The sequence below is a fragment of the Dermacentor andersoni genome, chromosome 8, assembly GCF_023375885.2.
Source record: "Dermacentor andersoni chromosome 8, qqDerAnde1_hic_scaffold, whole genome shotgun sequence".
In the NCBI taxonomy this organism is placed as follows: Eukaryota; Metazoa; Arthropoda; class Arachnida; order Ixodida; family Ixodidae; genus Dermacentor; species Dermacentor andersoni.
In genome coordinates this window covers 22,079,641-22,099,675 of record NC_092821.1, presented here as the reverse complement: position 1 = coordinate 22,099,675, position 20,035 = coordinate 22,079,641, and the positions used below count along the sequence as shown (strand labels likewise).

Genomic DNA, 20,035 nt, shown 5'->3' with positions numbered 1-20,035 from the left:
TTTCATTATTAACACGAGGACTTATGAAATACCGAAATTGCGTGGTAAAGTGATGTCTGCTTATCAGAAATCCTAATAGTGTCATCAGTTCAGATATATGCGACCTTAAAATGTGTTACAAAATAATTTGGCAGTCCAGTTAGCAGCTTCCTAAAAGCGCGCCTCTAACAGTTCGAGGCGATCTTAACTGAAATGCCGAGGCATTTTTAGAATATTCTTGGGACGGGTATCTCGAAAGTGATGCTAGTTATAGAATTTCTAATGGCCACACATGGCTTCACTACTCTTCGGCTTCAGTTTCGCAATTGCAACATGCGTAGTATAGTTAGAAATTGCACAAATAATTTGCATATTTTGTTTATTCAGCCAGATTACTGTTCAAATGTTTCTTGCTGCTAATGTACCTCTGGTCATGTAACCTACCTATAGGAACGGTAGGGACCTATGTAGATATCACAGCTTGCTTTAAAGAAACGGTGTTGCTCATAAAGAGAACGTTTTGCTATACAGGTCACGCATTTACGAGACGGTGCGGGCGATGGGAAGGAAACACAGCACAAATGCATGCGGATGACGCGCGTTACGGGAAACGACGACAACGGGAAATGGAGCCGCTCTCGCGCACAACTTTCTGTGGCAATGAAGGCAAAGCTACGGAGGTAAAGCGCGCTCAAGTGAGAGCGCTTCTCGAAAGTCCCGCGTTTTCATCCACGTTAGTTTAAGCTGCGGAAGCGTTAACTTAAACACCTTATTAGCAGCAGTTAAACGGGACAAAACACACCACTGAATGTAAAAGCTTACTTATATTGCGGCTTTTCCCTTCCGCGTCTGGGCAAACGTTAAACCGTCGCACGTGAAGCTGCGTCGATTCAGCGTCTGTTCCAAGCAACCGAAAACACTGTCAGACGCTGGAAGACTACTTGGCGCCGTAACAAATGTGTAGCAGTCACGCGCCCGTAGCTTTCCTTTCATTGTCACAGAATGTTGTCTGCGAGTATAGCACGCAAGGCTGATAATCGTAGCGGCATGTGAAGAAGCCCATGTGAGGCTCAAACATTTCTCGTGCGGTGGCGATTTTCGTGTCGTGAAAGTGGCGTGCACGCCAGAGTTTTAAGAAATTGGAGGACGCTTAAGCTTGGACTTCAAGAGTGGAACGCGATAGCGTTATCCCACCCCGTTCGCACCGCCCACTCATTCGCTCGGCATGCTCTTGAGTCACACAAAGACGAAACGTGCGCCTGAGCAAGCGGAACGAACCAAAGAAATCGGTGTCTCGGAGGGACAAACGATCTACGCGAGCCAAACATCGTGACCGGCACGGACAGCCGGGCCGCGACGCGCCATGAAGGCGGACGCGATCATGGGGCTAACGCCTCGATGGGATCGTTCTCTATCTCGCTTGGGAGCACCACGCAGACGCATGACTCCTCGCCAGCAGCACGGCACACATCGCAGGGGACGCTTTCCCACCAGACGCGCTACGGCACAGCGAACACGTCAGAGGCCTCCCGCATCGGACGCTGCACCTAGGAATCGCGCTGTGAGCGGAAAGAGGAGCCGCGTCGCCTAAAGAAGAGGGTGCGAGTGACGCACGCTAGAACTTGGAAGAGGAGAGGGCGAGACAACTTATTAAACGAAAGGGTATTGGGGGCATCATCTTACCGGTCCCCGCACGGCCCCAATGCGCTCAAACGAGACGAAAGGGAGAAGCGGGCGAGTGGCGCGCCACCTGCGGGGCAGCGCCGTACACTGCGAGGAGGGGGTCTTCTGTGTTTGCTTGTGCGTGTGCGCCAGACGCAGAAGAAATGTAGCGGAAACGTACTTCGCTACTCGTTTAACTACGACTTCTGTAATTTACATGCTCATACCGATATACGCCGCAGTATAACTTTCTACGGCACGTTTCTAAGGCAACATAGCATTCACTAGAGGCGCTTTTGTCCTGCTTTGAGCCATCGAACTCATGGTTGAGTGGTAGCGTCTCCATCTCACACTCCGGAGACCCTGGTTCGATTCCCACCCAACCCAAGTTGTTTTTATTTATGAATTGCCTTCCGGGATTTTTCGCTCACAGCCAACGCCGCCGACGACACCGGCTTTCCTGCGACACGAGCTCCTAAACGCTGTCGCGTTAAAACAGCGATTCCGTGGACGCCTGCCGCGAGGCAATCCTTCCGTCAGCGCAAGGCAACGGGTCCCGACGTGAACTGCGACATGCAAACAAAGGAGCTAATTTTGAGAACACAGCAACCGCCGTCCTACGTGAAAGCGGCGACTACCGCTAACACCCCTCTACTTGAACGCGACCCTGACAAGCTGAACTAATTGATGAAATGGGCTAACCTTAAGACTACCGCGAGAAAAACGTCGACCTCGGTTTCCCAGATTGCTACGCAGTTGCGCCATATCCGGCGGCGAAGGTGCAACATAGGAGGTGGAGTCCGCCAGAACAGAGCAACGTCATGGGAGGGATATTGTGATCGATTCGACGATTGGGATTGGATGAGATAGAGTCATCAGATTCCCTAGTCTAGTTCCCTAGGGAAGTTGACTGTTTTAAAAACAGAGACGTTTGGTGCAGTGAGAGGTGTCCCGACGTCTGTGTGCGTTCTGACTCGAATCTGAATACTTACTTCAATATGTAAATAATGCAAAATAAACTCCTTACCTTTCACTCCTACTCCTGGACGTACCTGTGCCCGAAGGATTCCTTGCCTAAACGCTACCCCGAGTCCCAACAGCATAGTCATACGCGTCGCGCACTTCAGAATCGCCTCATTTCCCCTCTCATTGCCATTACTGCTTGTAGCGCATACGAGTATAAGCAGGCGTGCAAACACGCAGTCGTGAAGCACGAGCGTGGGATCGGCAAAGAAAGGAGAGACGTATTGCAGGCGGATTGCAGGGACGACAATGGCGTGGTGATGGACTGTGTGCTGATGCTCACATCGGCTAAGCACGTGCCACGTACAGGCATATGTTTTCGGTTCAAAATAAACGATCTCAAACTGGAACAGCACCCTACGTGGTTGTTTAGGGCACATGGCTTTGGCGTTTCGCTGTCAAGAAAGAGGTCGCGGTTTCAAAACTCGGCCGCGGCATTCGCATCTTGATGGGAGCGAAATGCAAGCACGCCCGTGCGTTGGGTGCATGTTGAAGAACCCTAGGTGGTCAAAATTAACTATAATCAGAACGTGTTTTTGGCACGTGAAACTCCAGAACTTATATTTAATTTCTAAATGCAAACAGTCCACATATCGTTGCACAGTTCGGGAATGCGAAGACATACGATGATAGGATAGCTCCGATGATCGACGTTGATTGTCTCGCACATGTGTACGACACAAATGCCCGAGGAGCGCCTTTTTCTAAGTTCCAACCGGCTATAAGTAGCCATAACGAACTAGGCATAAAAGCCGCAGCACTTTCTTGGGAGGCTACATTTTTTCTGTTTCTTTTTTTTATTTCCCTTACCAATTACATCGCGGTTGGCGCCACAATGCCGCAAGGACTTGCCCTACTGTAGTTATGTCAGCCAAGCAAGCACTATCTCGTTAACTATTTCTGCCGAGGCTCACAATGGCGGCGCCAACACTGCGATTGAAGCACTTGCGTATGGCAGTGTATAAGTAAAACTCCTGCTTGGGCTAGTTGATTCATGCTTGGACGAGTAAAGGCAAGGCCCAAAAGACCAGGACTGAAGAAGTACACAAACGGACAGGCGCCGGTCCTGTCGTTTGCGCCCTTCAGTCCTGGTCTTTTGCGCATTGCCTTTACTAGTTCAGGCAGTGTATAGTCAGCATGTAGGAAAAAATGACAAAGAAAAAGCGCAGCCGTGACGTGCGAGCCTGACGTCGTCCAACTGATTTCCGAAGGCCTGTATGGGCTGGGCACCGTGCATGCAGTAAGGACGGATAGGAGGGCGACGGTTCCATCGACGGCACCATAGAGTCCACAGTGAAGAATTGCCCACAAAGCGCTGCTTTAAGGGTTTTAAATCTTCTAATGTAATAGTACGCTACCTGCCAACACAACCTGGGAATGGCAATTGAAGTGGCTGGATTCTACAGCTACGATTTAGAGCTTTCCCATTAAAGCAAAAAAAAAAAAAAAGGGGGAGTAGGGAAAAGGACGGAAAACAAAAGTGACTCGACGGCGGTTGACATCGAAGCCAAAGTCATCTGGGCATATTAGTGTACCATATGCCTTGTTTAGGTAGCGCAACTTTCGGGATCGGCCCACATTAGACTGCACAATTTTTAGGATCGGCCCACCTGGAACATCTAGGTTTAATTTCGGCCTGTTTGCGCTAATTACGCATCATTACTAAAGCGTACATAGCTTTACGCTAACATGGTGCGTCTTTTTCGTAGCAAGCTTCATTTTGACGCCTTTTTCGTTGTCGTACGTACGTGAAAGTCTCAAATTATCTAATTTACCAGACGAAAGTGGCTAGAAAGCACAATCATTCTGGATCTCAAATTGATCTGATGTGACGAAGAAGACCTCGTCTTCAAAAATAAATAAATAAATAAATAAATAAATAAATAAATAAATAAATAAAGAGAGCATTACGATGTTATTTTCCTTCTTTTTTTCCCGAATTCTCTTTTAAACGAAAAAGGTAAATGAAATCAAATTTACCAGACAGCCAAAACGGCGGATGGCGCGAAGCTGCGAGCCTACATGCGTTTTGATGTCAGGGCACTCGCAAGATCGGCGTCGGGTGTCAGTGTGAAACCTGGATGGTAAGGGATGAGGCGCGAGGAGACAGTTCATATCAACAAGGGGCTGAGGCAGGGGTGCCCCTTATCCCCGCTGCTGTTTATGACGTACACAATGAGGATGGAGAGGGTGCTAGGAGGAAGTAAAATCGGGTTTATTCTCTCATACAAACAGCCGGGCGCAGCAGTAGAGCAGCAGCTTCCAGGTTTGTGTTAGGCGGACGACATTGTGCTGCTAACTAACAAACAAAGTGATATGCAATGTCTGGCTAATATCCTTCAACAGGAAGGCGAGAATGTGGGTATGAAATTTAGCGTTAATAACTCAGGTGTTATGCTATGGAATGAAAACAGTCAAAAGACAGTGTCAATACAGGGCCAGGAAATACCTCGCGTGAAAGAACATAAATACCTCAGCATATGTATAAATGAAGGCAATGTATATATGGAAAAACAGGAAAAAACAATAACGGTAAATGCAGCCATAATGAAGCACACAGCGCTATGGGGATACGATGGGTGCGAGGTGCTCCGGGTTATGTGGAAAGGTGTAATGGTTCCAAGACTTACATTTAAAAATGCGGTTGCTTGTTTTAAAGGAGTACTTACACAAAAAAATCCACGTGGTTTTTTCTGCTTTAATAAGTTGTTAATGACCCAGTAATCACAGCACGAAACCTCATTTACTTCAGAGCGCGACATGTAATTATCTGCAGTCTTTTTTCTAGCGACCAGTCGAAGTTTCGGTTCCAGAGAGCAACGAGACGGGAGAAACGGGAATGTAAACAAAGTTGTCACGTGTTCACAAAAAGTCATGACGTATGCTCTGACGCGCAGCCAGCATGCGCGACCAACTTGCTGAATATTGTCGTGGGACTGCCGCATAGGCCGGACGACCGCAGCCAATGTGACAGCGCCGGTAGCGTGAACTTCATGGCGACGTGCTAGACCCGGCGGGGCGGGGCCGGCGAGCGGGCGCCTCGCCGCTCTGATCATGCCTGTTTTTTTTTTTCTCTTTCTGGTCGAAACGCGGGCCTCTTTCGCCGCTGACGGCGGCACATAAATCGGCTGCAATTTGTTTCTGACACGAAATAACTTCTAGAATAAAGTGACCTCGAAAGAGTGCGAGTTATAAAACGTTGTGCGAAATAGTAAATCGTTGGCGTGATTTCTACTCGGACGTGGTCAGCGCAGACGCGCCAGCAAGCGTCTGTATACGAAGCGGCTCGCCTGACTGGCGTGTTTACTCATCGCTACTAACGGCACCGGGAAAACTAACCGTATTTTCACTTAAGAGAAACATAAATGTTCAGGCATTGATTGTGCTGACGAATTAGGCGCTTTATTACGAGCTGCGGACGCATCGCAAGGACCCTCGGCCCCGGATAGACGGCTGGCGAGCTAGGCCTACATCGTCTCCCAGCGATCGCAAGCTCGCCTGGCATGCTCGTTCGCTTCCGTCGGCGCCAATGAAATCAAATGTGCTGCAATTTAAGCGTGACATAACTGTGTACACGTTGTTCCGACTAACATAGGCGCTTCGTTATACGAGCTGCAAGCGATCGTGTCACAAGCGCAACCGGTGTCGGATTCGAAGGCCCAGCGAGCTATGCCTGCCGGCTCCTGGCCATCGGCGGCTATCAACGGATCCGATACTGCTAACGCGGCCTTGTGGAAACACGCCTGCAGTGCTCGCATAGACGTGTTTATATTGTAATCGTTTGTTTGAAACAATATAGCTGCGCGAATACGGTTGCTTTCACTTTCTGTTCGAAGTTACGCAGCATTCAGAACTTCCACGCAGGGGCGCCGGTTCTGGGCAGAGCTACCCGTCGCTCGCTCATTCGTACCATGTGTCCCGAATCGCCGCATGCAGCAAGTCGCACACGACGCGCCGTACGACAGATCGCACGGGAAATCGCACCATGTGTCTCGCGCTTTAGACGTGGCCGATCAATAAGCGACTCAGATATTGCGGCCGGCGATGGCGAGGACGAACCTCAACAAAACCCTCGCATCGGCCACAATCAATGGTAAGACACAAAAAATCGGCGTTGAACGTTGTGGCAGCGCATTCAAGCTGATAGTGTGCGAAATATCCCGATGGACACGATAAAAACTGCAGTTGCAGCGACACGGAGAGCGTCCCACTGCAAATACAACAGCTAGAACAAGCAACGACAGAGGAGAAGAGCACATGTAAGCCGCATAGCAGCCAACGAAAATTCGTGACGTAGCCACATGACGTAGCGTTTTCTTGGCTATTTACAATCCCGGTTGATGTCAATGTCGCGAGGTGCTCTGTTTTGCGGTTGGCTGCGCGCAAGCGCATTAAAATTGATTTTAAGTATGTTCTAAGCGATATTCGCCACTGATATTTTATAGACGATGTGCGTGTGTGACCAACTAAATCAATCTCACAAGTTATCTCGTCTTCAAACTTTTGTGTCAGTACTCCTTCAAATCAGGGCGACAATCAGGACTCGACGGGAACCAAAGGTCAGTGGGACGCCTCGCATTGGGCGCTCACGGGACGACTACAAATGAAGCTGTGCGGGGTGATATGGGCTGGACTAGTTTTGAAGTGAGGGAAGCTCGCAGTAAAATTGAGTGTGAAGAACGGCTGAGGAATATGGAAGAAAGTAATGGGCAGGGAGAGTGTGGAGGTATCTGTACAGGATAAACATTGATTCGCAGTGAAGGAAAAGGACTAGGAAGCTTACCAGCAAGTAACATGGCAACAATTAAAGAACGTCAAGCGGAAGGTAAGAGACGCTGAGATAACCTCATGTGTGGCGGCAACGTACGGAACAGAAACCTGCTATGAGCAACTACTTCAGAGAAAAAAAAAACGAAATCAGGAAAGAAACAATTTATGATACCACAAAGGGAAGCTCATTACTTTTCGACGCGAGATCAGGATGCCTTATAAAGAACACGCGCTTATAAAGCGAGATATAGGAAGGAAGAAGGATCATGTGCTTGCTGTGATAATATATGCTAGGGAAACGATGGAGCATGTTTGATTAGAATGTGAAGATATCTGCCCAGCGGTCGATTTAGGCACCTCTGGCATCCTTGAAGCCCTTGGGTTCAGCGAGAGCAGGGGGAAGTAAACATCTCCGCAATAGAGATTAGTAAGAGGCGATTGGAAGATTGGACGAATAAAAGTATGGAAACGACAAACAACGGAGGCGTACAAAAACAAAGTCCCCAGTAGGAGTTCCGAAAGTTTAGTTATGAGAATTCTTCATGGGTATTTTTTTCCTTTTCCTTTTTTTTTTCTTCTTTAGCATAGGTAGGATATTAGGCAATATGAGCTTGGTGGCGCAATCCACCGCCCCGTTCTAAAGGGGACGCACATAGCATCCATCCACCTATGCGTCTTTATTTTTTTTTCCTATTTGGAAGGATTTTCCCAGCTGGTGTGACAACGAATAGAAGCTGTGGAAACAGGTGGGAGGGGGGGTCGTGTTGTATGAGGAGGGTTCGGGGAAGTCCTGGCCAGGGCCGTTCTAGTCTTCGCACAGGGGCCACTGTAGGACGGACAAGTTCACAATGGTAAGGTGGGACCGTGTCTACTTAGTAATTTATTATTTGTAGCTATGTACCCGCGTAATGCTAGAAATAAAGTCTAAGTATATTTTAGCACGAATATGAGATGCTCTATTATTTCTGTATAGTCACACCGCCGCATGGGGCTGTGCTCTTGCTAGACTGGTTCTGGAAATAAAAACCTTGTGATCCAATGCACTGACGGGAACTACGGCGTTCACGAGCGGAAACTACTGTCTTGCAGCACGTTTCAGAGTCCACAAAACCAGTGCGCCAGATATTAACAGAAAGAAAGAAAAACACGGTAAGCTTGAAGCGAAACAGTATACACCGAAAAGAAGGCCGGTGAATGTTCATATGGCAAAATATATTCGCCGAATCAAGCCAAATCATCCAAACCAAAGCACGCCGAATTTCGGAAAAGTAAAAACCGAGAACACTGAAGCCTACTTATAACACGTACTCGATGATTAACGTCCAGCCTGACGCTTTGCGCGCTCGGATTTACCTGTCGTTCCCAGCGCCGTGCCAGGGTGAGCCTGACCCAAATGCTTGCCTGGCCAAGTAGTAGCCGACGGTGCCGTAGTTGAGCACGACCTGCGCCGTATGCGCGCAGCAGACGTCGGGTATGAGGAGGCGTCGACCTGCTCCAGTCCGCCGACTGCGCGCCAAAGTCCAGCAAAGGTCTTGCGGGACGGTCACCGCTGGCCGCGAAGAGGGCAGCGTTGGCCACGAAGTCCGACCCGTAGTTGGCCTCCACCTTTCTTGTCTTGTTGCGGTCGAGAGGATACACTGTAAGGAGAGAAATGAGAAACATTGCAAGTCTGTCGTCGCTGTCACCCACAGGCATTCTGAACGCTGGCCTCATTAAGCTTCTTTCTTGCGTGCGGGCTTAAGCAAATGATGGTCATATCACCATGCTAAGGGTTGAGCGTGCCGCGGTAGGTACTGCTGCACAGGTACTAGATTCCTAAAGATGTTGTTAAATTAAATTGTTGGGTTTTACGTGCCAAAACCACGATTTCATTATGAGAAACGCCGTAGCGAGAGGCCTCCGAATTAATTTTGCCACCTGGGTGCAGCCAACGTGCACCCAATTCACGGTACACGAGAGCTCTTGAATTTCACGCCCATAGAAATGCAGCCGCCGTGGCCGGGCGTCGATCCCGCTCCACCGGGATTAGTAGCGCACCGGGATTAGTAGTGACGTGTGGTGCCCTTTCAATAGGATTGCATCGTTTGGGGGGCGGCGGATGTGATTGTGCTTATGGTTCTTTAGAACAACAACGGGGCACAAGGTGCCACGCGAAGCAAAGATGGCTGTTTTAAAACAGGAAAATAAAAAACTTAGTACAACAAAAGTACTGCTTACAAAAACACAGCATAGTGAAACATGGTAATACCACTGCATCAAAACAAGAACCCCCCCCCCCCCCCCCAAAAAAAAAAGTTCAGTGTAGTTCTGTCTTTACACACGCGAGATCCGATTGTGAAACACTGAATTACATTCAATACTTACAACCTCCTCAGAAAATAAGTTCCACTCAGCTAACGAGTGCAGAAAAAGAGTATTTTAGTAAATTGGTTCTAGACATTATTTCCCGAGGCTGCAAGCCATGGTCTCTTCGTTGAGAGACGTATTGTGGTGGCAACCTGCAGGGTGATTTTTTTTAGCTGCACCAAATTTAGCGATTGCCTCTGGTAGAGAGCGCAATTCGAGCCCTTGATCTAAATTACTCGATGAGGCGGCCATTACTTCTATGAGAAATCAAAATATTAATTTGAATAGTTAACGTAATTACGCTAATTAATGTTTGATTAATTACTTTGCACTACACATTTCAATGTACGAATTATAGCGGCCAAGTTCGCACGGTGATCCACTTGGAACGAATTCTCTGGACAGCACCAATTCCGAGATATTAAATTTCAAAGGGTCCGTCGAAATGCATTGGTGTTCCAGTCACTTTTGTGTTTCAATGCATACAATAGCGGTTTCCTAAACAGCTGGAACGCTAATGCATTTCGAATGACACTGAAAATTAAAGGGACAGACAACCGCTTAGAACATGAATTGAGATAACGCAGCTGATTGAATGATTCCCTACCGTAGTGGCTGAAAAGAGTAATGTTTTTCTCAACAAACGTGGCTTTGTATTTTTAGTTCATGACTAGAAGTCGCGAAAAATAACCTTTGGTGCCTCACGCGGCCAAAACATGAAGCTGCATAAAAGGTCCACATCGTGACCTTCTACTAGTGTACACGGTTGCTGGTCTTGTTATTAGTATTGAAATGGAGCACACTTTTTATTATAAGTTTTTCCTGGCTTGGGGGGGGGGGGGCAATTTGCAAATAAGCCTTCGTTCGTAGTGAGCAGAAAAGTGGCGCTGCCTTCGCCTTTGTTTTCGATGAGTTGGCTTGGCTCGTCTATTGACAGAACCACGACGACGGGGCTCAGCCAGCCATGACGTAGGCGCGTACTTGGGGGTAAACGCGGTGCAAATATAAGAAATGTCTGTGCAACAACGCGAACTTATTGCACTAGCTTTTAATTTTGAAAAGTCGTTGAAAAGGTCAAAATGTTGGTGGTTAACCACAGTTACACTCACTTCTGTGAAAGCAGTACGATAGGTGGCTTTCACGATTTGCTAGGCGGGCTATCGACATCGCTCTCACTTCTCAGTGTTGCTAGAGGAGGGCAGCTTACTTTAGAGGGTCCTCAGATCGAAAAATTCTGCTTACTAAATATCCACGCGCTTTTGGAAATAAGCACTGCAGATGTAAACACTACCGATGGTCAGCTTTGCGTTCCATAATAAACTAGATTCTTAAAAATCGGTCGTCAATCTCTTTAATATCTCGAAACTGGTGCTGTCCAGAGAATTTGTTGTAAGTGGATACACTGTGTGAACTCAGCAGATATAATTCGTAGATTGAAGTATGTGGCGGAAAGGAATCATTTAAATGTTAATTAGCTTAATTAAGTTAATTTTTCAATAGAACATTTTGATTTATTGCAGAAGTAAAGGCTACCTCATCAACTTATTTAGATCAAGGGTAAGAATTGTGATATATGCCATAGGCAACCTTTAATATTTTGGTGAAGCTAAAAAAAGGAAAGAAAAAAAAAAACACGACATTTTCGATGCTGGTGCCAGTGCGCTCGTAGTAGATATTGTTGAAAAAACTCTATACGAAGGCAGTGCGTTCGGTGGCTTAGCAAAGGCACATGCCTATTAGCCTTCATCACTGTGGTGCTGTTATAGCCACGATAATTTATGGGAATAAATCTTGTAGCGCGATTTTGTCTACTTTGCAAGGAGTCGTTTATTTTTCTACCGATCAGTATTCCAAAGCGCGAAGGCGTAATAAGCACACCGCTAAAAAAGGCGAAGAAAGAAAGGAAAAAAGATAATGTGCCTTTGTCTATAAAACATTTCTATTTATAACGTAGGACATTCCACGCGCGTCCAACCTTTCATTATTGCTGCCCACACTGCCACATTACGTTTTCTTCTACGCATTTTTAGTGCAATAGCGTCGAGGAATGTCTTGGTGACAATGTTCGCAAAGAGACAAAGTACTCACTTCGCGCTGGGTAGGCGACCGCGACCCCCTTGCCGTAGTCTAGGACGGCACCTCGGGTCACTCCTAGCACCTTGTCGGTTGCCTTCAGCACGCCGGAGAGCATTCGCCTCAATTCGGCGCCAGAGTCTGAGCATGCCAACTCGGCCGTCATCCAGCGCTGGTAGAGACCTCGGAACATTGTATCCACCGCCGTAACGCAGAGCTCGTTTCTGATGTCTTCCCTGGGCAGACGACAGTGGACAGTCCCTGGGCAGACGACAGTGTCGTTCCAGTGGATGACAGCGAACGGCACCAGCATCAGGTAGATATTGGTTGCTATTGCGTCATCTTGACTGGACAGCGAATCCAAGATGGTCCGCACACCGGCGATGTTTTTGGCGCGTGCCTTAATGGGCAAAGCCATCAGTTGTTGGGAAGACTGCGCAGTGAACACTTCTGTCCAATTCCACTTGGACGAGTCCAACTCACTGAGCGCGATTTTCACTGGAGGCAAAGTATCCGTCTGGTTGAACACGACATCGTCCAGTTTCACTATGGCGTCAACCCTTCGGACGTCGCTGATGACGCCGTCAACCACATCGGAGCGTTGATGGACGCTATCGTTCGGGAGCAGTGCCTTGACGGCACGCATGACAACGGCACGCATGAAGATGGCGCGACGAAACCCTGCTTTGAGGTGACGCAGTATGGCTGTGCCCGGTGAGGTGTGCACAACCTTGGCGTCGTGGGTGGCATCGAGGACTGAGCCTAGCCGAAGATGTAGTAGGTGGGTCACGGCCAAGAGGAGCGACTTCTGGAACGTCTTGGCCTCAAGCCAGAGGTTGGTGTAGATGTTGACAGCTTGCCATGCAGCAGTCAAATTCAGTGGCTGCGATTGAAATAAGAGGTCATGTTTGATAAGCGATACCACACCTTCAATTTGAAAACAGCAGATGGTGTCTTAATCGTGCACATTGCGTTGTTTGCAGTGGTCGTGTAAATGGCACGACTTCCGTGAGAATGGCTACTCTCTATCAAGGTCAGGCATGTGAGAGTTCCGCACTTGCAGCGTGGCGTCTGCAAGAGGTAGTTACTTAGCGGGTAGCCGTCAATGACCTATTAATTAGCAACGGTCATGGTAATATGGGTTCGCCCCTGACTCAATAACATTACACATTTTCACGTCACTCGTTAGATTTGCGCATAACCTGCTGTAAGTACTAAGTACACGTTCACTGTATACTGTCGAAGTGTGTGCACTTGAACAGGAATGCTACGAAACGTAAATAAATTGAAATTCCGTCTGCACCATTGGACTTAAAATGATTAGTTATCGCGCTACGTACCTGCACATATTCTCAAACAAATAACCAATCGTAGTGGCTTACTGGCTATGACGTAGCGCTACTAAGTACGAGGTCGAGGAGATATAATACCAACCGCGGCGGCCGCATTTTGATGGGGGCAAACTGCAAAAATACACCCGTGTGCCGTGCATTGGGTGCACGTGAAATATCCACTCAGGTGGTAAAAATTTCAGGAATTCCCCTCTGCAACGTGCCTCATAACCAGATCGTGGTTTTGCATGTAAAACTACCAAGTCGAATCATTTTCTCACATATCCTAAGCGTTTCTCCGCTAACTTACGTTTATCTATACCCAACACGGTTGCTTATAGCGGCCATAGTGTTGCGTTGCTAAGCACGAAGTCACGGTATCAAATCCTGGCCGCGGTATTAGAGTTGGCGGTCGTAGCTGTAGGGAGGACCTGGACTCTTCGTCGGGACTTAAGCGAGCAGGATTTATTTACAGTATTTACATTTTAAGCAAGAGATACATTTGACAGTCTAGCGTGGCTCCCCGAATGGAGCACGCAAAACGAAGCATACAGCATCCGAGCACACAGCTCACGAGTACATTGACGAGCACAGAGCGCGACGACGAGCACACTCTAGCAGCCAACAACAGCTGCTTATAAACACTCCATTGGCCCCTAGTTCCCTAAGTGAGAGAACCGTTCGACCAGTCATCGAAGTTGACCCACCGGCTGTCCATTATCTTGAGTCTTGAAAGGCGCGTCGGTTCCCCAAGCTGGCCCCCGCAGCGCGGCTGCCGGTTGCCCATTGTCTTGCGCCTCTAAATTCCAGAGCTGCCTTTCTCCTGTAGTCGCCGCGAGTGTCAGCAGACTGTGACGAATGCTGGGGCCCCCGTACCGCAAAGCCCCCTTTTGTTAGGGAAAGCTCTTCTTGCTGCAGAGAGACCATGACGACCCGGCAAATCAACCAACAATACGTTGGGTGCCAAACGTGGCCCGCCCTGCTATCGTCACCGATTCTCCGAACGAGGCGCATGGTGGAATAGCGCTGTCGTCCTCGCTGGCTCTCCGAAGGGCGCCAGCACCGCGGGTCGATCATATCCAGCTTTCCTGGACACGTACCAACTAGCGCCCCAAGCGGCCCCGGCACGAAGCTAGCGCGTTTTCAATGGAACGAGCGGGTTTTTCGCGAATAACAAAAGCTGCAGGTCGATTATCGAAAAACGCAGGCGACAGACGTGTTCTGGAAGACAATCCACACGATCCAAATGCAGTGATCACGCTATGGCACGTAAGAATTTTGTTCCCACAGCGGTTAAAGGTTTAGCAATGGAAGCCTATGGAAACGACGAAAATTTGTACTCGATTTTCGAGGCACGAACGGTGCCTGTAATTAACCTACGACGTCTATCGTAATACGCAGTGCAGCGTATGTAGTCCGGAGACTCAGCTTTCGATTGATGCCTAGCTCGACTCTCCACACATGGCGCAACACTGTTCCCAAAAGCGTTTTTTGTAACACTGTCGTGAAAATTCACGTGGTATCTATAAAAACATGAGCGTACCATTCACCGAAGCCTCGGAAGCCGTGGCGGAGTAGTAGAATCGCGCACACCTCTCGTCTCCCGTCGCGGTTGCCGCGGATCGATTCCCGCTTCGCAATTTTTTTTTAAGCCGTATAGGGCGTAGTTTTACAGTCTGTCACTAGATGGCAGAAACACAAAATCCAATATTTGCTTTTGGTTCTGGTTTTGCAGCGGCGCAGTTTTTTTTTTTTTTTTTTAGAAGCCGCATAGGACATAGTTTTACAGTCTCCCACCAGATGGCAGAAACACAAAACTCATGATTTGCTTTCGGTTCTAGTTTTGCAGTGGTTCTCTTGAAATATTATGTTTTCTATTTTTCCTTCCTAAAACATAGCAGTGTCGTGTTCATTAGTTAGGTCATCGCATTTATGAATATTTTATTCATTGGACATCATAACTAGAAGCTTGCGCATAGCTTTGTGTTATGCAAAAAAGAAATACTTTAGTGCTTTGTAGCGTGGAACCTGGGAGAACAAAATGGCTATTCTTATTACGTTCTTCTGGAAGGTCCGTTTTCACGACTTTCGCCTGTCCTTAATGGCACACACTCCGAGCGAATCAGGTCCACCTGGGCCACAATGCCACCCGGTGGCCAGTGCTATTCCTATGCAACATTCGTGCGGAACAAAGGGTCTGCTAAGCTGAGTCGCTGCCCGAATGTTAACTATTTCTAAAGATTCATCCAAATAAGAAATGCACCAGCTAGGAGAAGACGTGCAGCGTGTGGATTAATAGCTACTGTTAATGTGTTCCTTACAGCCAAGTGGTATGAATCTGTAGGTGTGCCCGTAAAAAATCCATTTGAATAAATGTCCCGTGCTGTGGCTGCCCCGGTCGCTCTACAGAGAAGCTAGCTTGGCTAGCCGTCAGTATTTAGGATCAACACATGGCGTCGCTCGTTCGGTGCAGTTGCTTTTATTGCGCAGCATTCGTTGGCGAGTACCCCAACAATTTGGTAGCAAAATCGTGCAAAATCGTGTCTGTAACGCCAAAAAACTTGACGCATTTCCCATATGAATACATAGGTCTTCATAAAAAGGGTTGGGGTGGCCAACTTGAAATTGGAAGTGCCATCAGCGTAAATTTGGGCGTGATACAGGGATGGGCCAAGCTGAATTTGGTAGTGATATGGGAGTGGCCCAACCTAAATTTGGGGTGAAATGGTAATAAGCCAAGCTGAATTTGAGCCTGATATGGGGGTGGCCCAACCTAAATTTGAGGTGATATATGGGTGGGTAAGCCTAAGTTTGGGGGAATATGGGGGGTGGGCCAGCCTGGATTTGGGGGAATATGGGGGGTGGGCCAGCCTGGATTTGGGGATGATACGGGGGTGGGAGAACCTAAATTTGGTGGGATATGGGTAGTGGGACACCCTAACCATGGGGGTTACATGGGGCTGGGCGAAGCTGAATCGGGGGTGTAATGGGGATGGGCTAACCTAAATGTGGGAGTGATTTGCGGTGGGCCATCCTAAATTTGAGGTGGTAGAGGGGTGGGCCAGGCTAAGTTTGGGGCTGATATAGGAGTGGGCCAACCTGGATTTGGGGATGATATGGGGGTGGGCCAACCTAAATTTGGGGTGACATTGGGACGGGCTAACCTAACCATGGGGGTGATGTGTGGCTGCGCCAAGCTGAATTGGTGGGGGGTTGATATATGGGTGGACTAACATTAATTGGTGTGTGATTTGCGGTGGGCCATCCTAAATTTGAGGTGATCGAGGGGTGGGCCAGCGCTAGTTTGAGGCGGATATGGGGGTGGGCCAACCTCGATTTGCAGGTGGTATTGGAGTGGGCCAACCTAAATTTGGTGGTGTTGTGGAGGCAGCCCAATTTGTATTCGGGGGTGATATGGGGTTGGTCCTACCTAAATGTAGGGACAACCTCGGGGTCGGCCAATCTGAATTTGGGGGCGATATGGGGGTGGGCCAGCCTAAATTTTGGGGTGCGCCGACTCGAAATTTGGACGTCGATTTATGGAAATTCGTGCGTGCATGCACCAACTTGAAAATTAGGGGTGGCCCAATTGAAATTTGGGATTGGGATTTGAGTTTAGGGCTCGGCGAAAAGAAAATCGGGCGTGGCCGAATATAAATTTGGGGGGTGGGCCAATTTAAATTTGAGGGTGTGCCAACTTGAAATTTGGGGGTGAGCCTACTTAATGTTTGGGGTGGGCCAATTGAAATTTGGGGGCCTATTTACGAATAGTTAGACAACACCAGCGGTGTTTCTGCATCTTTTTCATCATCGCCAAGTACGTACATTAATAATTGTTAGCCAATACCCCTCAAAGTGAGCTACCACTCGAGCCTTCCCAGCCCACTGAGCTAATAATGTCACAGGAGTGCTCTCATCGTGACGACTGCGACGTTCAAAGTGGAGATCCACAAGAACTTATCGCAGACCAAGCTGACCATTTTCACACCAATGTCATCGCTAACACTACTCGCTCGTGCTAGACGCAACACAAGCTTACAACGATCATAATTCAACTTTCAATCGCCCGCTAGTCGACACGTTCTCAGTGCACAATTTCGTCAATCATCTGGATAGGAACCATGCTGGATGTTTTACTGTTATGTTGGGTCGTTTTTCACGAAAGCCTTCTCCCACAAAGAGAATGCATTATTGAGATTGACGAGGCAAGCTAGTATATAACTCATACGAAGGAAATGTATAAAGGGTTATAGTGATTTTTCAAAAAAATATGTATAGGTAAATAAGATTTCAGATGGTATTATTTCGACCAGGCATGACAACGATTTCCTCCCGCCTGTCACAGTGCTTTGACTGAAAACCTAATCATTTTGCTCAAACGCGTTGCCCCAATACTACATGTGCTGAATGTACAAAAGTGCGGTTCGTGGTCACAGCTTCAAAGCCAGTCCATTTTGTGTACTGTTGTTGATATTGTAGTAATGTGGAGTTTTCCTCTTCATAAGAGCACAAAAAGAAAGAAAATATTACAGATAGCAGCTGAGCGCAAAGTACATTGGAACATCTGAAACCAGCAATTATTTTTAATTTGCGGGTTGGTCTTCTCTGCTGGTAGATCGCTGTCCGATCACTTCAACAAATTTTGTTTGTGTGCAACTGCAGCAAAAACAAAGATACTACCATTTCATTGCGAGGACCTTTATGCCCTTCACACACACAAGAAGGACACCAGATAATTGACACTATCAGTTTATAAAGTGATATTGTTTTGCTAATTTCAGTGTAGCGTGGTGTCTGCGAACGGAGTATTAGTATCAGTCCAGTGTTAGCAGTGAGAAGCAATTCGGTCTATATCATCCCCATGAGGCCATACTAGCCATTGTAGCGCTTTACTCTAGGCCAAGTGCTAAAATCTTGGTGTGCTTCGTCCTTTCCGCAGGTTGTCCATCCATTCTGTTATGGTGGCCAACAACGTTGTGTCCGTCAGGCTTCCTCCTCATTTTAGCTTCACCATCGCGAGAGTGGACAGAGAAAGGAAGCTTTCTTCACAATGAGCTCCAGCGGGGTTCCACCACTCGTAACTGCTGCAGTTTGCAGTAAGTGGCTGGGCATGCTAACTCCATCCTTAGTTTCACAATGGCTAGCACGCGCAGAAAAAGTAGAGCTGTGGTCGCTATCACTACCACGAACCCATGTCAATGCAGATGTAAGTACGTCGAGGGGCTGGGCATGCTAACTTCTGCGCTACGACCTGCCGCCGCCACCTTAGATTTTCTATGCATACCTGCTTCTTGTTTCTATCGCGCACGCATGCAGGACAAACGCGGATAAGTAATTGGATTGGATTGGGAAAACGTTTATTGAGCCTGCAGTAAAGCGCGAAGGCGCGCTTCGGCCGTGGCCTACGTCGTCATCGTGGCGGGTGCTCTGCGAGGATCCCCGCTCGCCGTTGCCGGCTCGCCAGGCTCCAGCCTAGCCAGCGCCTCGGTGACCTGCAGGACAGCCTGTAGTTGTTTTTCTTGATCTTCGCTCCACGTTGCTTCCTCAAGCTGCGGCGGTATACGTCCTGAGTTAGCTTGGCTTGGATGTTTGGAGCAATCTTATAGCATGTGTCGAATGTGGCCTTCTCCCTGCAGCACGCTCTGCGCTTGTCATGGGGGGGGGGGGGGGGCGATTCTGGGTACATCCTGTGCAATAGCGCCGGGCTTGGAAGCGTTCTCTTTGTAGTTGCGCGAACAGCACGGCCTGCGACCTGCTCAGCCCTTGGCAGGGCGGCGGGAGAAGACTGCGAGCCAGCCGAAAGCCTTGGTCAGTTCGTTATAGGTGGTCATCCGGTCTTTGGCGCTGAAACACAGCGAGAAGCCGTTGCCTTGGGCGCGGTCGGCTAATCCTCGTGCTCTGGCGTGTACCGTTTCGTTGCGATTGGCATGCTTCTCCGACGCTTGTCCTGCGTGCGCCGGGAACCACTTGATTCGAGTCCTCTTGTCGCGGTATGCCTGTCGGAGCAGGACGCGTCAGGCCATTGGGGCAATTCTTCCTTTGGCGTAGTTCCTCACCGCTTGTCTGGAGTCGCTTAGGATCATGTGGCATTCTCGGTCTACGATGGCCAGGGCGATGGCTATTTCTTCTGCTTCCTCCACTTGCTTGCTCGATGTGCTGGCGGTGTTAGGTATGGCCGGACGCCAAGGGCCCCGTGGGTGCTACGTCATCCCCTTCCCCTCTCATGGTCGGAGCCCGTGGGTGCTGCGTCATCCCCACGCTACCGGAGAGGTCACTCACCCGACGCTCTCCCCGGATTCGTCGAAGAGAGACGCCCTCACCCGACGCACTCCCCGGCTTCGTCGAAGAGAGATCATTCACCCGACCCTCTCCCCGGATCCGTCGAAAAGAGGATCGACATCCCCTTCCCCTCTCAACTTGCTCGGGGCCTGTGGGTGCTGCCTCATCCCCACGCTACCGGAGAGGTCACTCACCCGACGCTCCCCCCAGATTCGTCGAAAAGAGGATCGACTTCTCCTTCCCGTGCTTGGTATTGCAGGAGGAGGGGCCTTCTCTCTGTGCCTGTCACGTGTCATCGACGAAAGCAAGATCCCGCCCACACGATTGTAGAGAGCCTATTTAAGGGGCTCCGAAATATACTTCATACTTCATACTTTATTCTCTTTTTATTTTCTTTCAACTACCTTTGATTAAACAGTGCAAGTTTCGCACTAGCAAATCGTCTCGCCCTTGCTCGGTCGCTATGGTTCACCGGATGCCTGCAGCTCGCCGACAGCGCCACGCTACCCAATAAGTAATGTCGGTGGAGCTTTGAGAGACAGGTCGCTAGCAGTGGGATCGCCTACAGCTGC

The 20,035-nt window shown here is 48.7% G+C and overlaps 1 pseudogene; it reads right to left on the bottom strand.

The window, feature by feature from the left end:
- Positions 1 to 2,177: 2,177 nt before the first annotated feature.
- The window catches only part of LOC126526578 (uncharacterized), a 74,159-nt pseudogene continuing 56,301 nt past the window's right edge, over positions 2,178 to 20,035 (bottom strand).